We start from the raw sequence: 21,304 nt of genomic DNA, 5'->3' as shown, positions 1-21,304 counted from the left end.
TTCCTAACTTCTTTTATGAGGCTAGTATTACTTAATATTAAAACCAGACAAAAATGCTAGAAACTATAGACCAATATATCTTATATATCTAGATATAAAAGCCCTCAACAAAACACTAGCAAGTTAGATTATGCACCATGACCAAGTGATCTAGAATATGATCTATGTTGGAGAAGCATTAAAGCTGTCAAGTTTTATATACAGCAAAACAATTGATCAAAACTACAGTGGAAAAGAATATTAGAAAAAGAATGTCTATATGTGTATAACTGAGTCACTTTGCTGTACAGCAGAGATTGGCACAACATTGTAAATCAACTACGATACTTCAATTAGGGCTTCCCTTGTGACACAGACAGTAAAGAATCTGCCTGCAGTGCAGGAGACCCAGGTTCAATCCCTGGGTCAGGAAGATCCCTTGGAGAAGGAAATGGCAATCCACTCCAGTATTCTCACCTAAAGAATTCCATGGATAGAGGAGCCTGGTGGACTACAGTTCATGGGGTTTCAAAGAGTCGAATATGACTGAATGAGTACACTTTCACACTTCAATTTAAAATTTTTTTTAAATGAATAAGAAACTAAGAAATTTTGATACCAGCAACAACAATTTTGAGAATTTATCAGTGGGAGACCTGCCAGAAAAAAAATACTAAAGGAAGTCCTTCAGCCTGAAATGAAAAAAATACTAAATGGCAGCTTGATTCAATACAAGAAAATAGAAGAGCCTATGGTATCATTTGCCTTTGGATTCAGATTCCAAGTCAATCATTATTGACCATGCCAGTGGTGGATTTGACTTAACCTCACTCACCTTCTGTCTCTTCATGGACAAAATGGGGTTAATCACACAGGCATGAAATATAACAAGTGGGAAACTTCTAGCAAAATACTTGGCACATAGTAGGTGTCCAGTAGCTAGCAGCAGTGTCTAGTGGCATTTGTTTTTTCACTCTTCATTTTATCAGTTGGGGAGTGTATTTTTCTGAGAGATCTTGCATTTTATTTTCTTTCTGAAGGGCAGGAAACCTCTCCAGCCCTTGCTCAGGTGATTGCTGACTGAACTTGGGGGAAAATTCTGAGGACTATGCAAGTGCTACTAAGGTCCTTTGTCCTCTGCCTGAGACAGGCACCCAGAAGCTGCAGGCGTTGTTTCACTTGAGAACACCAGGGGGCAGCTGAAGCTGGACCCTGGCTGTTCCCTACCCAGTCACAGCCCAGCTGGCCTAAGGCCACTGCGGAGAGGCTGGATCAGCAGTTGCTGGAGCAACCAGGTCAGTAACTTATCTGTTTCTCCTCCTGTCCTTCATCCTCTGACCTTTTCCTGTCCTCCTCCACTGCCCTTGCTCCGTGGATCAGCGCTGATCATCCTGAATCAGAAAGCCCACTTATCTACAATAGAGATATTCTGGGTCCCTGGGAATTTTGCCTTCATGATTCTGAAGAGGGAAAATGTGCCTTTTTGGAAATATTGCTCTTTTAAACTTATTTCTTCTATATCTGTAACCTGCTGTCATGGTAAATCTACATTTGAGAAGTTCACACATGCGCAGTGAATTATCTGCTCTCACTCTGTTGTTGTTTAGTCTTTAAGTTCTGTCTGACTTTTTGGCGACACCTCTAGAGTTGAGGTTATCTAGGAATTTGGGGGCGGTCTGGCAAGAGAGTAAGAAAGGGCTTCTCCCGGGCCAGAGGTTATAAATGGGACCAACAGAAAATGGGAGGGACTCTTGCTACTAACCCTGTGAAATGAAAATATCTCCTGCCATATTAATAAATAAGAAATGTCACAGCCATCAGCCCTTTCTAGACTCCAAATGTGAATGAGAACTCCCCAAACTGTGATCCAGCAGATGCTGCCACTCCTCCATGGTGATTGCTGAGGAGCTGGGGGAATGCAAGAAGCAAGGTGAACAAGGAAACAGGATTGGCCCCAGATAGCTAAGGTGCATATGAAAGGAATGAATTCACTGAGGCTTGCATCTTCCAATACATAGAATGCTAAATTCCTTAACTTGATACCTGATCTTTGATGTTCAGACTGCCAGCTCCCTAGCTGCAAACTTGTACATGGCCTGACTTCCCCTCCTGCCTCCTTGGGGCAGCTTTCTCAGAGCTACTGAGATGCTATCTCCCAGGCTCAAGAGTCCTGAACATTTCCACCAAATAAAACTCTCTATTTTCTTTTAAATAAATAAAGTCATCTGCTCCAGGACCTATTAGAAAACATATTACATTTGCATGTAGACTGTCTGGAGATAAAACGATGGGTTTGGTATTTCCTTTCTGTACTACTGCCCTTCAAATTAACCTAAGTAAAGTAAGGGCATGGAACCCTTTGAAAAATGTTGTTATATAACACATAGTTTATTATGTCATTATTTGTTTTCATATTGTTTTCTCCCAATAGGCTGTAAACTTTCCAAGGTCAGGAACAGCCCTTCATCCACATCTTCAGATGAGCTATCTACTTAAAAGCAAAATCTCTATTTATAGTACCTATTCTCTACTTCTACTAGGAGGTTCTAATGAAAGCAGTGGTTTGCTTTGCTGAAAGCTCAGTTGAAACTCTTCATTTTCGTGAATATTGTAGGTGATATGAAGGTTTTCCAGCTTTATTGAATCTAATCTAGTGAAACTGACTGTGAAAGCATTCAGAGCCATTATTCTGAAACTCAGTTCTTTGCGCTCGTCTCAGGAGGGGTTTGGGGCAGATATAAACAGGCCTGGCAAAGAGAAGGCTTGAGTGCCTTCCACCTCTGCCATCCAGTGCCCAAAGCAACTATCAATATTTTATCACAACATGGCTCTCCCACTGAGCTCAGACAAAGCCTTAGCATTCTCCTGGAGGGGGTGCTCCAGGCATGTGCTACCAGTGGATGGGAAGTGGCAGCTGAGATGAAGTCTGTTTGCCAGCTTAGGGGGACTGAGCCACAGATGTCCTCTAAAACTCTCTTTTTGACTAACTTCTTAATATCCACTCACATTTCTGAGATGAACTCCTTTTGCCTGAGCAAGCCACTCCAAATCTGAGCATGGTCAGCAGATTCTTTTGCTTCATATGCTTTTACCTTAAAATGCTACCTTTAATTTAATTGAATAATTGAACTATTTTACTTTGCATTGGTTGAGTTCAATAATCCTGGTCTCAAAGTAGACACACAGTTTATTTTCTTTCTTCCAGGCAGGATCTGCACTCAAAAAAAAAAAAAAAAAGCCGAACTTGTCCATCTCTAGTATATACAGCCTCTTTGCCTTAAAAACCTCTTATTTCTTCCCAATTCTGTCTACTGAAAAAAAAAAATTGCACCACTTAACAGATGAGAGTTATGTTTTATTTGATGGACAAAACTGAGAACGCCCAGAACGCAGCTTCTCAAATAGCTCTGAGGGAGTGGTCTGAAGAGGTAAAGGGAGAGGCAGGAGATATAGGAGTTTTTGCAACAAAGACCAGGTAGTTGGAACATTAAAAGATTTATATTGATTCAAGAAAATCAGACATCTCAAGTGAAGGAATTTAGTGCTTTTCTAACTATGGGAAGATGCAAGAGGCTGGGCTCACTGAAGTCAGTCCTTTGACATGCACCCCAGCTATCTGGGGCCAGCATCCTGTGCTTTCTCATTGTGAGTCTCCTCAGGATGCTCCATTGTGGGGTGGCTGCAGGGGCTGATGGCTCGATGGTGGCATCCTGTTTCTATCTTGAGTTTCCTCAAGGCTCACGTCAGGGTGGCTGTAATGTGATGGCTTGATGGCTGCAACATCCTTTGTTTATTAATGTGGCAGGCAACATTTTTTTCATTGAGCAGCTCTCTATACTGTACATATCCTAAGGCCTAGGTGTTTCAGGTCCCTCCCTCCTTTCTTGATTCTTCTTATTACCTCTGTTCTCATGATTCCCAGACCTTCCTCCAAAGGGAGTCTGTCCGACACACTTGGCTTCATTGACTTCTCTGAGGGAAAGCACTATAGCTTTTAAATCTTAGTATCTCTGTAATGCTGGGAATGATATTTGGCACACAGTGAGTTTCCAATAAAGTCTGTGAAGTGAATGGATTTGTATGTATGGAGGTTTATAGTTTATCAAGTTTTTTTTTTCCCCCCACACTCATTATTTCTCTTTTAGATTCTCAAAATGACTCTGTAAGGAAGCTATTATTCTAGAGCAGGACTCAGTAGCTCAGAGAAATTAGGTAACTGTTCTGAAGATGCACAGCAAGTAAGAAACAAAACTGGACTCAATCTTATTCTTCTAACTGTAAGCCATTGTTGCCCCCCCCACCCCACTCCCACACCCCACTTCATTGTATTTCTTGGTTATGAGCAAGTACATATCATTCACTGCTATATTATCATATCATCTTTACACCTAGATTATAAAACTCCTCAAGGGTAAGGTAAATATCTTGCTCTTATTCTTTTTGTGCCTTTTCTTTCATTATTGTAATAGACTGGCAATTTTAAAAGTATGTATTCTGTACTATCTGATCACCGGACACCATAGATCACTGTAAGATTAATTTTTTTAGCCTTGCTTCACCAAAAATCTGATTTGTCTAATGAGATCATTAAAAAGAAGCATGAAATGTATTCAAAAGAATCTTGAATTTTATGTTGTGATGGCAGTATCTGAGCACATGTGAAAAACCATTAAAGAAGCTGGTATGCTTATTAAATCTTACAAAATTTTTTCCTTTAGTCACTGTAAGTGGAGAGACTTCAGTATAACACTTGCCTGCCAAGAATCACAAATGATCTACGGGGACACAGTCTAATAATAAATTCTGGCGCATAAAGATGTGTCCTGGTTCTATGAAGGTCTCTTGCCCTCTGTTCTGATTGATAATTTTCCCAGCAAAGAAATAATGGTTAAGCAAACCTGGTATGTCCCTTGAACGCATCCCCATTATATATCCTGAATGCAAGTTAGTGTGCCTGATACATAGTGAGTCCAAACAAACCAAAATGCTGGAGATTGGAGCGGAGAAAGATTTAATGCAGGGCTGAGCAAGGAGAACCGATAGCCTATATTCAGAATACCTGGAACTCCCTGAAGGATTTCAGCAGAGCATTTTTAAAAGCCAAGGGAGGGAGAGGGGCTGCAGGGTATGTGATCAGCTCACAAGCTGGCAAGCTGTTGGAATTCTGGGTGAGAGCATAGTAGTTGCTCAAAGAGGGACAATTTAGAGGCTTACATGTGAATAAATTTGGGATGCAACGATGTAAATTTCAAATACCGAAAGACAGCTTTCATGGCTAGCCAACAGTCAAATTTTGATCCTTTGTCTATTCTCTCTTGGCTCCTCAAATCCACCCTCTACTTTGTGGAAAATAGGGGACGCTCCTATAGTGTTGGTGGGAATGTAAACTGGTATAGACATAATGGAGAACAGTATGGAGGTTCCTGGAAAAACTGAAAACAGAGCTACCATACGATCCTTCAATCCCACTCCTGGCCATATATCTTGAGAAAACCATAATTCAAAACAATACATGCATCCCAATGTTCATAGCAGCACTGTTTACAATAGCCAAGACACGGGAACAATCCAAGCGCCCATCATCAGATGATTGGCTTAAAATGTTTTATATGTGAATATATACACACACATGCACAATGAAATATTACTCAGCAATTAAAAAAAATTGTCTTTTGCAGCAACATGGACCTAGAGATTATCATATTAAGTGAAGTAAGTCAGAGAAATACAAATATTATATGATATACATGCAAAATCTATAAAATAAGACAAATGAATCTATTTACCAAACAGCAACAGATTCACAGAAATAGAAAACAAACTTATAGCTGGCTACCAGAGGGGAAAAGGAGGAGGAGGGATAAATTAGGAGTATGGGATGAATAGATACAAACTACTGTACATGAAACAGTTAAGCAGCAAGATTTACTATATAGCACAGGGAATAATACTCAATATCTTACAATAACCTATAAGATATTGAATATTATAATGGATTATATGGAAAATAATCTGAAAAAATTCACCCTCTGTCTTTCGCAATCTGCTTTGCTCCCTAGGAACTGACATAAATGGCTGATGTTAGTGGGCTTTGCTTTCTCTTTGGTTTCTGGCTTGACCAGTGGAAAGTGCTGGCAGGAGCTCTGCGCAGGGAGCTAGTAGTCATGGCATTTATTCCCCTGGGTCCTTCTCTGCCGTGGCATGGCACAACTTTGCAGGGGCCGTGTTCCTTGAGCTATAGGACTCAAGGTAACCCCTTGAGTCTGGTAACCCCTTCCTCCGTCTCCTGAGAGTAATTCACCTCCCTTGTTGGTTTCCTTTATTCTTCCCTTTATACTGTCCTCAGTCACCTTTTCTGAATGTGTCATCTATTTCCTAAGGGTGTCTTTAACTGTCTGTCATGTATTTTTATTAGTGGCCAAGCTGTGGCACTTTTCCAAAATTGCACATAGGAATTCAAAAGCAATCTAAACAATGCAGAAGAGAGTGAGGCCTCCCTCCCATTACTCTTTAAAGCCAAGTTTCTATTTATACACAATTTTTTTTTTAGAGAGGATGTTTGCAACTAGATTAACAAAGTTTTGTGTCTACAGTTAGCTAACTCTGCCCTGTGAAAATAGCTTATTTCCTATGTAATGCAGTTTATTATAATCAGTTTTCACTGATTTCCCACAAAGCTGAGTCTGTCCTAGAAAAATCAGGTTGAACTTGGAGATGTGTAATTCAAGGTCAGTTCCCCTGTGAAACTCAGCTCCAGCTGCCAGACCTGCCAGGGCCCCTTGGGAAGGGTTGTTGATTGAGGGGTGGGAGTGCTGTCCGTTAAAGAGGAATTTGTCTTCATTGTCACCTCTGAGCTTTCAAAAGTTTCAAAAGAAACTTTTGTGTTAATTTGCCTCTTATGTCCATAGACAGAATATAATGTTTCCACTCGGGATGTAAATTTTGCTTTTCCTGACCTCCCCCACCTCAATCTTTCTCTTTCTACTCCAACTAAGTTTTTTTGTTCTCTTCAAGGTGGAACTGAAATTTCCCTTCTTCTGCAAAGCCATCCATCCTATGTCTGAGGACAAGGAGTGTGTCTTATGGTCCCTTTAATGTCTCTCATCAGTTAGGGTGGATTAGGCCCTCAGCTATTACTTCTGGGCTGGGGATGGGATATCAAAGTGACTTAGTGGCTTCAAACAATTTTAAGCTTTGAACTCACATATGCATTTGTTCAATTAAATGCAGAATTTCAAACAAAAGAATTTGGGAGCTGTGTCACAGAGCTTTCAGGATCTTAGTTTCTTGACCAGGGATCGACCCTGCACCTGCAACAGTGGCAGTGTGAAGTCCTAACCAGTGGACTGCCAGGGAGTTCCCTCAAATAAAATCTTCTTATTTAAAAACTAGAAATATATCTATTTGTATTTCTTCATGACATTTCTTAGAGGACTCTTGTTCATCCTTTAGAACTCATCTCAAGAATATGCCTGGCCTTTGTGGGTATCTTATGCTCTGAGCTGGGTTTGAATATCCTGCCTCAGCATATCTGGACCATCTTGGTCACTAGACTTCACAGTGTTGAGTTGCCCTTGATTAGCTCCCATTTTTTCTCCGTTTATATTATGAACTCCTTGGGGGCAGGAACCATGGTTTTTAACCTTGTATACTTGAGGCTGAACACAGAGCTGGCACACAGGCTTATGAAAAGCAAGAATGGAAAAAAAAGGAATATAAAGACCATCATATGTGCTTCTTTATTGAGGATTGAGTTTCAGTGCACATAATAATGGGCTTCCCAGGTGGCTCACTGATAGAGAATCCACCTGCCAATGCAGGAGATGCACGAGATATGGGTTCGATCCCTGGGTTGGGAAGATCTCCTGGAGGAGGAAATGGCAACCTACTCCAATATTCTTTGCCTGGGAAATCCCATGGACAGAGGAGCCTGATGGGCTACAGTCCATGCGGTTGAAAGAGTCGGATAAGACTTAGCGGTTGAGCATGGACGTGAGCACATAATAATAGCTGGAGGAGTTTGCAAAAAAAAAAAATCATGTGCCTACATCTTGTCCTGTGTCCATTATTCCCTGGGGATTCTGATTCATCAAGACTGGGGTAAGAGCACAAGAATGTGAATGTTTGAAAGCACACACTAGTGATTATGACAGAGGCAAAGGATAAGAACCATTGATCTGATTTTTCCTAGGAGTGGAAGGGAGGCTGGTAAAATTTACTTCTGGATTCACAGACAACTGGAGTAAACTTGAGACTGCAAAGGCTTTGCTTCACTCTATTTTGAGTGAACCAACCAACTCTGTGGGGCCCTAGAGGGAACTTTACCCTTCTCAACGTGAAAGCAATCATTTTAGGAAGACTTGATGGGTGAGCTGATTGAATGGTTTTGTGTACAGACACATTGAAAGAAACTATGATAACAATGAAAGAACTTTTTTGGTGAAAATTAAAAATTATTAAAAGACTACTCAGGATATCAGATGCTGTCAGGTTAAGATCTCTCATTTTTCTGGAGAAAGATTAAATTTCTCCCCTTAACTCATTGCTTTTTGTGAACTTTTGCCTTTGTGAAAAATTTGCTCCTGCAAGAACTCTCTCTCTCTACATTATTAATTTTCTCATTTTCTGTTGGATCATTTCCAGTATCAAAGATGCTAAATCTCTTACATCTCTTTTGAAAAAAAAAAACATGTCTTCACCTTACTGCCCACTCCCAACTAATGTTTCATTTTCCTGCTTTTATTGGTAGCCAAACTCTATGATAGAAACTTGAGAAGCAGTATCTCTGGACTGACAAGGATAGCTTTAGTGTTAGGAATGTAAACAAAAAGGCTGCGTTTTTGAAAAAAGCTCAAAGAGAGGATGCACATACAATTTACATAGAATAGAAGAGCAGCAGTATAAAATGACGTATTAAATGCACTCAAAGGTCTTGAAGCGAGGTGGGAGACAGACCTTGCCATCAGTTGAAGAGTGAAGAGTGAAAGGGAGGTGAGGAAGGAAGACAGTAAGCCGGTGCTTTTCCTAACAACTTGCCTGGGAGGAAAAGGAAAGAGATTCAAACATGCTTAGAGGAAATAAGGGATCAATTTGAGAACTCAGAGCGTTATCTAACCTGGATGAGGATTGGGTCATTAGAGTATTTGGAGGAAAAGGGTGAGGTTACTTAATTAAAACTGGCTTTACTTAACTGTGTGAACTTCATTTTTGTCTTTAACTCATCATATGTGGTCTGACTCTTTGTGACTCTGTAGACTTAAGCTCACTAGGCTCCTCTGTCCATGGCATTCTCCAGGCAAGAACACTGGAATGGGTTGCCATGCTTTCCTCCAGGGGATCTTCCCAAATCAGGGATTGAACCTGAGTCTCCTGTGTCTTCTGCATTGCAAGTGGATTCTTTACTGCTGAGCCACCAGGGAAGCCTTCAACTCATCATAGTACTTCCCTATTTTACTATTTAAGAGTTAGAATTGGGATCAAATCCACCACAGAGAGATTCTCTTCTGTTACCAGAAGAGCATATAGCAAGTCTAAGCATCTAACTTTGTCAAGTTCAAATGGACCCCATGAGAGATTCTGAGAGAGTAGGCTGGCCATCTGTCATGGTTGATGAAGAGACACTGAAGCTATGTAACCCCTAACATTCAATTCTGTCCAATGGCTTCTCCTTCTAAGCTGACTATAGTCAGAAATCCAAGCACTAGAGTCAGTTTCAAGAATATGATCTTAGCATATTGACTTCTCTTAGATTTTGAAGAGTCAAATCATAATCCAGTTTAGAAATCTATTCCGCTGTCACCATAAAACCTTAGATTGAACTTACCTTTGGGACACTAACTGATTCCTAATCTATTTTCTTTATGAGGAGAACTAATTGTCATCTAATTTAACCAGAGTAGCTTGCTGTCACTTAGCAAAGGGAGGGAAACAGGGCAAGAGGTCTGAGGATATGGAAAGGTCTTTAGAATGCTGCCCAGGGAGAAACTACTTAAGAGAGGTATAAGAGTGAGGATGCCTGGGCATGAATATACCCTGAAAAAACCAAAATTCTAAAAGACACATATACTCCAATGTTCATTGAAACACTATTTATAATAGCCAGGATATGGAAGCAACCTAAATGTCCATAGACAGATGAATAAATAAAGAAAATATGGTACATAAATACAATGGAATATTACTCAGCCATAAAAAGGAACAAATTTGAATCAGTGGGAATGAGGTGGATGAACTTAGAGCTTCTTATACAGAGTGAAGTAAGTCAGAAAGAGAAAAACAGGTATCTTATATTAATGCATATATATGAAATCGGAAAAAATGGTACTGATGAAACTATTTGCAGGGAAGGAATGGAGTTGCAGATGTAGAGAATGGACTTGTGGACACAGTGAGGGATGGAGAGGGTGGGCTGAATGGAGAAAGTAGAATTGACATATATACACTGTCACGTGTAAAATAGTTGGTGGGAAGTTGCCATATAACATAGGGAACTCAGTCTGACTCTCTGTGATGACCTAGAGGGGTGATATTGGGGGAGGGGAGGAAAGCTTATGAGAGAGGGGATATATGTATAATTATGGCTAATTCATGTTGTCATATCCGATTCTTTGTGACCCCATGGGATTTTCCAGGCAAGAATACTGGAGTGGATTGCCATTTCCATGACTCAGAAGGTAAAGCATCTGCCTACAAATGCAGGAGACCTGAGTTCAATCCCTGGGTCGGGAAGATCTCCTGGAGAAGGAAATGGCAACCCACTCCAGTATTCTTGCCAGGAAAATCCCATGGACCGTGGAACCTGGTAGGCTACAGTCCATGGGGTCGGAAAGAGTCGGACAGGACTGAGCGACTTCACTTTCACTTTCATGTTGTCATATGGCAGGAACTAACACAACATTATAAAGTAGTTTTCTTTCAGTTAAAAAATAAATTAAAAAAAAGAATGAGGGTGGAGGGTAGAAGGATTATAGCTTTATTGGCTAAAGCATCATTGAAAGAATACAAAGAGCACATTTTGGGTATGAATTTCTTTCATCATTTTGCCCAGTTTTGGCTGGAGGGACAGAGTCCCACAGCTTAACGCCTAGCGAAGTGCCCGGCGCAGAGTAGGTACCCAATAAATATTTGTTGAATAATAAATATCTATTGACAGTATGCCTATTATTTAAAAATATGTTCTTTAGAATGAATTTGGATCATTTGTAGAAATGTGGAAAGACCCGAGACTGTCATATACAGCGAAGTAAGTCAGAAAGAGAAAAACAAACATCGTATATTAACGCATACATGTAGAATCTAGAAAAAAATTGTAGAGATGATCTTATTTACAAATCAAAAATAGAGGCACAGATGTAGAGAAAAAACATATGGCGACCAAAGGGGGAAAAGGGGGAGGGTGGGATGATTTAGGAGATTGGGATTACCTGAAACAGATAACTAATGAAAACTTAGTATACAGCTCAGGGAACTCTGCTCAGTGCTCTGTGGTGACCTAAATAGAAGGAAATCCAAAAAAGAGGGAATATATGTATACGTATAGCTGATTCACTTTGCTGTACAACGGAAACCAACACAGCATTGTAAAGCAACAATACTCCAATAAAAATTAATTTAAAAAAGCACCCAAAGAGGAAAATATCTTTAGATGAGATCACTGATGACAAATATCATAATTCCTCTCTATGTATCATTTATTACTGCTGTGTAATAGGATGTGTAATGTTATAATATTGGACATCAGCAAAACTGGGAGAGAACAGGAAATACTGTTGTCATGCATAGTGGAAAAAATGAATATCTTCCTTTTTAGCATAAAAAATTTTGGATGTTATTTAATTCTGATTTCACTGCAAACTTGCTCCTGTTATCTCACTGACTTTAGGGTTCTGTTCTGAGAAATGGGTGTGCTGGTCATACTAATCTCACTGTGCATCTGTGGCGGTGGTTTAGTCCTTAAATTGTGTCCAACTCCTTGTGACCGCATGGACCATAGCCTCCCAGGCTTCTCTGTCCATGGGATTTCCCAGGTAAGCATACTGGTGGTTTAGTCACTTGGTTTAGTCATGTCCGACTCTTGTGACCCCATGGACTTGTGACCAGCCAGGTTCCTCTGTCCATGGGATTTTCCAGGCAAGAATACTGGAGTGGGTTGCCATTTCCTTCTCCAGGGGATCTTCCTCGTCGACCCAGGGATCAAACCCAGGTCTTCTGCATTACAGACAGATTCTTTACCAACATATTTAAGTACTCATACACACACCAGGTGGCACTAGTGGTAAAGAATCCACTTGCCAATGCCGGAGATGCAAGAGACCCTGGTTGCGTCCCTGGTTCAGGAAGATACCTTGGAGAAGGAAATGACAATCCACTCCAGTATTCTTGCCTGGAAAATTCCATGGACAGAGGAGCCTTGCAGGCTATGGTCCTTGGGGTCGCAGAGTCAGACAGGAATGAGCCTGTACAGTGGTGGGAGGACAAGGGAGGGAGAGACACACACACTATAGGTATCTTTGTTTAGGTCTGTCTCCTTCTCTATCTCTTTAATGAAATACAAAATAGTACTTGAGAACAGTATACATGGCAGACGTCAATCTAAATATTTTTCATAAATTAATTCGTTTAATCTTCACAACAAAGCTAACTTCCCCCTTGAAGAAGTAGGCACAGAGAGGTTAAATACCTTGTTCTACTAATAAATTGAAAACTGTGATTTGAAGTCTGGCAAGAGTTCTCAAGTCTGTCTTCATAACCACTAAATCACTTTTCCAAGGTGATGCATATACAATTGTGTGCTATTGTGCCTGGCACAATGTTCCCCTTGCATGATTACTTTAGTCTCAAGTTAATATCTCTGTTATGGTTCAGAGAATCTTCACCAAACTGAGGGAAACAAGATCTCCAAAGCTGAGAGCCTGGGATAAGAATCTCCTTGTCCTAGAGGATGCATACGATAGTAAGCTTTGGTGATAAACTTGAGCTTCTCCAGTATTTGTCTGAGTTTTATTAAATGTGATTCTATGACACCTCCCCCTCTGGGGAGAAACCAATTTCCTTGAGTTCTCTGTACAGCATCTTGCATGGTACACACACTTGACAGTTTACTTTCAAAGTGATTATCACACTTGTGTTAATCTATCAGCCAGCCAATGACCCCCAAAGATTCAGGAGGCTGAACAATGCAGTGCTAGATCAATATTATATTTCACTTTGTCAGCAACGGAAGTCTGGGATCGCTGAGTAGGATGAGAGTGAAATGAGGTATTGGATTATTGAGCGGGTTCCCTCTGGAGTCATCCCAGTATTCATCAGATATTAACTAGGAGCTGGATTTTTGTTGCTCATAGACCCAGAAAGAGATAAAAAGCCTTTTATTTGATAGCAGATAAAGTATAACTTATGGGGCATGATGTAATTAATGAGAAGTTTTTCTGGTGATAAAGGAAAAAACTCCTTCAATATTGTGGTGGTAATTGATTATATGTTTATACTTTCCTCTAACTTTCCAAACTTTTTTGTATGCATTATATTTCCATAAATATTCCCTTCCACCTGTGTGTCTCCTCTCTCCTTATTCTTCTCAGCATTGTTGGAGAAAAAATGAGGTTTCTTGGATCATTTTTCTCCCCCCTTTTTTTGGCACTAGATTATGCAGGCCAGTTATTTAACAAATATTTGTGTATTGTTTTCTCAGGGTTGGGTTTTATGGTTGACAGAGTTGAATGTGGCATGTTACCTATTTTCACAGGGTTTGCAATCAGAAAAGAGAGAAATAAAAGAAATAACTGAATGTCTTAGAGACAATTTTAATCTGTAATATGGTCAGTGCTGCAAAGGTAGTGAGAAAAGAGTGTCAGAAGTGAAATGATTCAGATTTAAAAATCATGAACAAGATGTACAGAGGAGGCACTGGTTGTCAAGGAATTGATGATCTGAGCCCTGTGTGTGTGTGTGTGTGTGTAGGAGTGTGTGTGATGTAGGGATGGATCTTAGTTCTTTTACTCAATCAAAATGTCTGAGAACTAATCATGGGCAGATGGGGGGAAGAGGGAAACTTGATGTCAGGATAGGACACATCAACCTTAAGTGACAACCGTCAAATCTGAATTATCTACTACAACAAATGACTTTCCTTGCTTATATTCTTTGTTCACTTCAGGTCAGCAGTGGTTTCTGTCTAAAATTTTCTTCCTTTTGGACTCATATCATTTTGAATACTAGGAGTTGTTATGTCGTGGAAAAAGAGAGTGAATTTCTGGAACTGGCCATTCAATGCTCACAGGTAATTGACTAGAACTAATCACGCAGCCTTGAAGAACCAGAGATGGGCTGGAAGTCTAATACCATCACGTGCCCCTGAAGGTAGAGAGCTGGAAATATTTCGTGAACAGTGTCCATGACAAACTCGAGCTATCACTGAACCTCGAACAGGGAAGCCAGCTGTCAGCAAAAGAGATTTCAGGCTCTTTCCCCATCCCTAGGGAACAGCAATGAGCAGTAGTAAAATGAACAGAGGAATAAAAATCAGAACAGCTGGATTCTAACCCTAAACCTGATCAAGAACATGTGTCTAAGTCAATTTCCTTACCAAAGTCAATTTTATAGGATTATTCTGAGGATTAAAAGATATTAAAGTTTTGTGGATTATAAGACTGAAGAAATAGGCGAGGAACCCCATTTCCTGATGTTTCCTGTTTTTCTCCTCTTCCCTGCTGTAATGTCTTTTCCTTCTGGACCTAAGCAGCTGTGTTTTCTTCATGGTGAATGAATGGAAACAGTTGGAGTATTGTCTCAGGAAGTGGGCCAGCCTAAGTCTTCAGGGAGAAAGAAGTAGGAAATTGAGTGAGGGGCCAGCTGGGGACTTTGCACCCTACCAGATGTATTTGAACATGTGAGAGAGGTATTTAAAAAAAATTATTGACGTATAGTTGATTTACAGTATTGTATTAATCTCTACTATACAGCAAATTTATTCAGTTAAACATTATATATATTCTTTATCATATTCTTGTCCATTATGGTTTATCACAGGATATAGGATATAGCTTTTTGTGCTATACAATCAGACTTTGTTGTTTATTCATTTTTTTTATACTAGTTTGCATCTGCTACTCCCAAACACCCAATCCATCCCTCCCTCACATCCTCGTCTTTGGCAACTCCAAGTCTATTTCTGTTTTGTAGATAAGTTCATCTGTGTCATATTTTAGATTCTACATATAAGCGATATCATATGGTATTTGTCTTTTCCTGAGTTACTTTACTCAGTATGATTATCTCTAGGTCCATCCATGTTGTTGCAGATGACATTGTCTCATTCTTTTTTATGGCTGAGTAATATTCCATTGTATATATATAAAACATTCTTTATCCATCATCTGTTGATGGACGTTTAGGTTGTTTTCACATCTTGGCTATATTAAACAGTGTCTGCTAAGAATATTGGGTTGCAAGTATCTTTTTGAATTATAGTTTTGTCTGGTTACATGCCAAGGAGTGGGATTGCTGGATCATACGGAAACTCTACTTTTAGTTTTTTAAGGAACCTCTGTGCCATTGTCCACAGTGCCACATCAGTTTACCTTCTCACCAACAGTGTAGAAGGTTTTCCTTTTCTCCACACCTTCTCCAGCACCAGGGGGTGCCTTTTGGATGTTTGCAGTGATTGGAATGCACTAGTGGCATTTGACAAGTGTTAGTCAGGGATACTAATTGTCCAGTGATGCCCAAGACATTCCTGCATGATAAATATTTGTATGACTCCAAATACCAGTGGTTGAGAAATACTTGTGAGAAGAGGCTGTCAACCCAGGGTATGGAAACTCTGCAACTGAAGATGGCTGAAAGCTCCAGAGAGGCTTGCAGAGAGATTGCCAGATTCTTGAGAATGGGGTTTTAGCCTTCTTTTCTATGTAGGTGGCTTTGCACATGGCTATTACTCAACTAAATACATGGTGAGAGAATGCCCCAGTTACTGTGTTCCTGGCTCAGCTCTTGTATGACAGTGTTCCTGAAGATAGCTAGAAGCTTCAAAGAAAGGTTTAGGTAAATTCATGGATGGGATTCTAACAAGTTAAAAAAGGACAGATATCTGGTGCATGTCCCCAAACTCTTCAATTTAATAATCAGTGCAGCAAGTGACACTTCCTGTTGCATGCTCCTTGCTGTCTTGACCCCATTAGAAACAAGAATCCTTCCCTGAGATACAGGGCTAGGTATCTGGGTACCCTAAGTCTGGGTTAGTCTTTAGTTCATATTCTTCCCCTGCTTGTCTACTGTTAGCTATCTTTCCAAACTACTTTTCTTTAATATCAGAAATTATACATTATTCTTCAGAAATTATACATTATACACTTCAGAAATTGCACATTATTCTAGATTGTCTATTTTGTTTGTTTGTTTTGGAGAGATCTTGAATGAAAAATGAGATTTGTGTTTAGAATAACTTATTCTATAAGTGGAATGGAAGGTGACAATGAGAGATAACAATCTAAAGATTCTAGATGCAATGAGTTCTTGTTTTGAGTATGCAAATTTGCTCCAACACAATTGAAATATTAGAGCACATTTTGAGCACAATGTAACTGAGTGTTTGCTTATGCATAGTTTTGTCCACCATAAACACTGGGTGAATGCAGAAGCTGTGCTCTGTTGAATGGAGACGTATAAGGCACAGAAAGTACACATATACCTACCAGCTCCCTGAGTGCAACTCCTGTGCTCTGAGTCACATTTATCCCCATCCAGCCCTTTGTATTCTATCTGAGATAACCCACCCTGTGCCACTTCACAATAACTTATAACTGCAACCCTTCCAACATCCGTGTTCTCTGGCAAACTTGAGGTCTTTCTCAAGGTAAAGGGCCTTGTTTATTGCTGTATTTATGCTTTCCTTAACCATTTAAGATGTGTAAAGCTGGGATATCATTTTTATTTATTTCCTAACTTCTGTTTTTGTGTCACTGATAAAGGTTTTTGCTGTGTTGCCAACTCCATTTTCCCCAAGAGTCCTGTAACTTTTACTGCACAAAGTTGCACATTGATTTTTAGGCACACATGTATCACATTAGTGGAGGAGAAAATGGCAGCCCACTCCAGTATTCCAATGGAGAATTCCAATGGACAGAAAAGCCCGGTGGGCTACAGTCCATGGGGTTGCAAAGACTTGGACATGACTGAGCACATATACACACACATGCCACATCAGACCAGAACAGACTGTCACCGTTTGCAATCCAAGTTTTGGGATACGTAGTTGAGATCATATTCAGGAAGAAGATGGGCACAGCTTTACCCCATCTATTATCCCAAGAATCCGCATGGCATAATAACTAGGAAAGACCTTTATCATGAGGGAGCAAAAAGGGGGAGCTTTGGGGGAAATAATTATGCATCTCTACATGGAGTGACTAAGAAATTACTCCGTGTCACATGCCCACTCTCCTCTTCATGAGCCTTTTCCCTTGATTCCACATGGCAGGGAAAAGAGAGATGACTCTCAGTTTTACAGGCCTGCCACAAATCCCTCTATGGAACATTCCTATTCTGAGTTATCACTTGTCATAGTTTATGTACTCAAGACATGTATTTCATAAGTAATAAAGTTCTAGGACAATAAATGGTGCTTAGAAATGTACTCAAACAGCACAAAGACAGTGAATAATAAACATCCTCTTTAGTTTTGAAATAACATCTAAAACTCATTTTGCCTTAAATAATAAGACAATGAAAATTTTGGAATAAGTTTCATTTTATACATCAAAATGTATCTTTGGGTTTTATACATCAAAAGGTTTCTTTGGGGAATGACAGAAGAGTCAGAGAGTAAAATGACAGGCTTATTCAGAGACTAAGGGAGTCTTTCATTCACTTCTATCTTTCTGCTACTCTTGGTTCCTCTTCTTCTATCTTGAGCACCTCTCCTTTGGGCAGTCTGGGCCTTGTCTTCACAGACTAGTCAAAATCCCTGTGGTTAAAACAGAAATGGTACCAATTTTTTAAGGGAGTTTGCAATTTGTAGTTGACTTAAAAAGTTCAAAGTCTTTCATGTACACACTGCTATGTTTAAAATGGATAAGAAACACAGACCTACGGTATAGCACACGGAACTCTGCTCAATGTTATGTGCCAGCCTGGATGGGAGGGGGCATTGAGGGAATGGAAACATGTATATATATGGCCAAGTCCTTTGCTGTCCACCTGAAACTATCACAATATTGTTTGTTAATTCGCCATACCCCAGTACGAAATAAAAGTTGAAAAAAAAGCAAACAAACCAAAGAGACTTCAAGATTCAAAGGACTGAATTTCTAATGGTAAAATCTCAGTGTTTTTCAAATTTTATTTAAGGCTTAAAGTTTTATTTCAATTATAGCTATTGGAGAAACATTCATATGTTTAAAAAACCTAAAACACATGCAAAATGGGTGAATGGTGTTTATAGGATTAAAGGGAAAGTGAAAACCATCAAGTCCGAGCTTTTTGAGCTCTGCTGAGGGCTTTTCTTGGTGAAGTTGGGTGCAGATGAGTAGAAAGGCAAATAGCCAGGTTTCAGCTTAGATCTGAATGTATTTTATGTGAGACTTCTTTCAAGAAGCAGTTAAGCTGCTTAAAAATATTTGCAAACCAGAGGCTTAGCCTCCTTTTTGCGGGACTCCTGGCTCAGTGTTTTCTCTGTCAATTGTCCTTTGGGAAAGAATTTTTTTTTGAGTTAGAGGGCTGAGCTGCTTAGCTTCCTGGTGACACAGAGCCGGGCTTAGGCTTGATGAGTTGGAGAAGGAGCTAAGTTTATTGATTGCTCATGAGAGGCAACACACTGGGCTGCAACTATTTTCCATTTGATTGTTTCAATAACATGAGAAAGCAGCTGTCATCATCTCCATTTTGTAGCTGAGAAAATGAAGGTGAGGTTGAGAGTGAAACCCCCTCAGTACTAATGTCTATTTGGGGAGAGGAGGTCCCTGTATGAAAGTTCACTTGGCTTTTCCAGCTTCAGAGCACAGCTTATCCCATTGTAGCATTAATGCCTCTTATTTTCACCCCAGCCCCACCCCTAAAATATGATGCCATCTCTATGCATATGTGTTGCTATTTTCTTTCCCCTTTGCAATACTGACTCTCATTATAACTGAGTCTGGCTTGGTTCACACTTCCAACCAGAGTCCGTGAAGCTTTCCCTGTTTCTCTACTCCTGGAAAACAGGTCCCAGGAGAGATGGAAGAAATTGATATTAACTGTCAAGAGGAGCTGGATTTGACTTCATGGTCTCTGCAGTTATGACCACTCACTTCCTGTCTCTCTTGCTTTCTACATATGTCTGCTGTACCTGTAACACCAACTTGGACCTCTGCCGCTAAAGCTTCAACTTCAGGGGTATAAACAAAAATCTCTTTTCATTTATAGATAGAGCATTTTGCTCTGTTTACTATTTTAGAATAATTTTTAATAGAATAGCCAAGAAGAAAATGTACAAAATAAATCTACAATTTCATGTTCATACAGTGATAGACAGTTGTACCCTGAACCCTTTCATGGAAGGAAGGTGGTGGCATTTCACACGAACTGTTCCCACCTACTTGTTCATCTTAGATGAGGAACACTCCTATGAGTTGTTTGTGAAAGCCTGAGACTTAACAATAATTATTGTTTGGCTCTGACATGTTTGAAATGAAGCTAGATGATGTAATAGGGAGAACAAATGGGACTCCATGTTGGAATTTTCTTTTACTTTAACCTTTGTATTCTATTGCCTTCACTTAAAGTTAAGAATGTTGCCTATAGCCTGAAATGTACAGGATAGCCCATTCTCAAGACTCTGATCTTTAAGAGAATAACACTTTTCCTTTCATACAGTGCTAAAAAGTTGCAGAAGAGAGAATAATATTTGTCTTGTTGGAGGTTACAGGAGCATCATGACCTCACCTGTATGGACAGTTGCAAGAACAAAGGATTCCGACACCAAGAAGTTTGCAACAACCGATTATGTCCCTCCCTCACCTTGTCTTTAAAATGCTTTACTGAAACCCTTTGGAGGGGTCTAGCTTTTTTGGGGGAGTGGGGGGCACAAGCCACCTGTTCTCCTTGCCTAGCCCTGAAGTAAATCTTTGTTTCAAACTTGGACATTTTGATTTGTTTGGCCTCACTGTGTTGGGCACGTGAACTTGCATTTAGTAATAATGAGAGTAGTTAAAGAGTAAATTACTATAAGATAATGGAACTAAAATGTAGGGATTAGTTTTCCTCTTTCTATCCATAGCACCCAAGATTCCTTTTATCACTGAGCCCTGCCTCCTTAATGGGGAGCGGAGGAAGCTTTTTTTATGAGATTCTTCACTAATTAGAATTTCTGGTAATCAGATCCATAAAACATGTCCACCTTCTCTATCCGGTAAAGACAACTTCCCTTTTATCTTACCACATTTTTATAACTTCATTTTGCATTAGTTGTTTGGAGATGGTATCTTTCATTTCCCCCCATTTGGTAGGGAAATTGTTTTCCTGTGGCTTATCTAAATTGGATGTGGAGCTACCAGGCCCTGGAGAGTACACATATAGATGTAAGTGATATATTACACACTGAGATGTTGACGGTGACAGAATACATTTAGGGACTGTCAACAGTGCTCACTTGCAAGCTGTATTTACTGCCAACTGATAAGGATCTACAAGATGCAAATGAAGTCTGCCTGGAAAGAAATATCAAACGATCTGGAAGTTTACCACCTTTGTTAAAGTTGCTAATGATGTCTTTTGGATCTTGAGTGGTGCTGTTTATAGTAGGCAGCTGACCTGTGAGGGGACTGAAAAGATGTAGTCATATTGAGGGAAACATAACCCATGAAACTTTTGAGCAGCATCACTGTCATCACATTTCCTGCTCCTAGAGTGTAGCAAGAGCATTGAGAGGCCCATTATGTACCCTGATTCCCAGGCCAGGCTGCACTAGAGTCCATAGTTCCTTATTAAGAGAAGGGCCCTGGAGCAGTAACACCAGGGATCATTGTATAGCAAAGGACCTCAGAGTCATCAGCTCCCTGGTGTAAAGGAGTTTCTTGCCTTTGTTGTTCAGTTGCTAAGTCATATCTGACTCTTTGTGACCCCGTGGACTGCAGCACACAAGGCTTCCCTGTCCTTCACTATCTCCCAGAGTTTGCTCGAATTCATGTCCATTGAATCGGTGATGCCATCTAACCATCTCATCCTCTGTCACCCGCTTCTCCTTCTACCCTCAACCTTTCCTAGCATCAGGGTCTAACTTTTGTGAGTGCCTGTTTTGTGCCATGCATACAGGAAGAGAAGAGATCTAAAGGTCTCATAACATGTCCAAGGA

General features: G+C 40.0%; 1 long non-coding RNA gene across 1 annotated transcript in view; it reads left to right on the top strand.

Annotated features, from left to right (window-relative positions):
• LOC145547407 (uncharacterized) overlaps nt 1–20,094 on the top strand; it is a 71,172-nt gene extending 51,078 nt beyond the window's left edge. Inside the window, exons 3-4 of the long non-coding RNA XR_014083814.1 lie at nt 19,177–19,347; nt 19,828–20,094. This is a non-coding gene — a long non-coding RNA (uncharacterized LOC145547407). The remainder of the gene's footprint in view (nt 1–19,176; nt 19,348–19,827) is intronic.
• Nucleotides 20,095–21,304: the final 1,210 nt, after the last annotated feature.

This window comes from Giraffa tippelskirchi, chromosome 4, assembly GCF_054371585.1.
Source record: "Giraffa tippelskirchi isolate mGirTip1 chromosome 4, T2T-mGirTip1v1.2.pri, whole genome shotgun sequence".
Taxonomy (NCBI): Eukaryota; Metazoa; Chordata; class Mammalia; order Artiodactyla; family Giraffidae; genus Giraffa; species Giraffa tippelskirchi.
Note: the sequence above shows the minus strand (reverse complement) of the source record. Positions and strands in the feature narration are given on the sequence as shown.